The following is a 922-nucleotide window of genomic DNA, read 5'->3' on the forward strand; positions in this document are numbered from 1 at the left end:
ATGCGTCTCTCCTGGCACGCCGTGCCCGGATCGCTTTCCTACTCATGTATGATTTACGTGCTCCGGGCCCTGCCAGCTGCTCCCGTGTGCAGGTCAGAGAAATAACAACATTAGCAAGAAAAAAAAATAATTAAACCCACCGAGGCTGAGTTAAACTTTCAGTAACCAGCACCCAGTGCCTGCTCGGGCTGAAGTTGGATTTGAGGAGGTGACTGCTGTTTGGGGGGCGAGCCCTGGATTTGGGGCGGCTGGGAGTCCCCAGGGAGGGGTCAGGAGCGGGGGAAGGTGGAGCCGGCTCTGAAATCCCGGGTACCTGGGCGAGGGGCGCTGCGCCGCCCGACCACAGGTAATGGCCCACCGCTTTTCCTTATTCCTCGTGGGTTTATTCATTTGGGAGGGGTGGGATGGGGGGCGAGGAGGATGTGCGGAGGCGAGGGCATCACCCCCTCCATTTCCCGGGGGGCGGCTTTGCGCGGGGTCTCCCTTCCAGAACCTACTTCGTTTGCTTTCACCGAGCGAACAGATTTTTTGGGGGGCCGAGCCCTGCTATTATTATTATTATTGTTATTCTTTTGGGCGGGGGGACGCGCTTAGCGCGGTGGTTTCCGTGGCAGTAGAGGGGGAGCCCAACCTTTCTCCCTTTTCCCTAAAATAACACTATAAACGTACGGTGGCATCCGCTGTCCTGCCCCCAGGGAGCGGGCACGCTACCCCTTCCTCCCCCTATCCCCGGCTCTAATTTGGAGTTAGGGCTGCTCAGAAGCTCCAAAGTTTCTGGGATAAGCCAGGGTTGAACTTCTTCCCAGACGTGGGAATGCCACGCCGCAGCCGCGCGTGGGGGCTGAGCCGCAGTGGAAGCGGTGGGATTTTTAAATCCCCTCCAAACACTATTAAAATAGCAGGACAGCGCTTTAAAATGTCA

This window comes from Corvus brachyrhynchos, unplaced genomic scaffold (assembly GCF_000691975.1).
Source record: "Corvus brachyrhynchos isolate BGI_N302 unplaced genomic scaffold, ASM69197v1 scaffold279, whole genome shotgun sequence".
Taxonomy (NCBI): Eukaryota; Metazoa; Chordata; class Aves; order Passeriformes; family Corvidae; genus Corvus; species Corvus brachyrhynchos.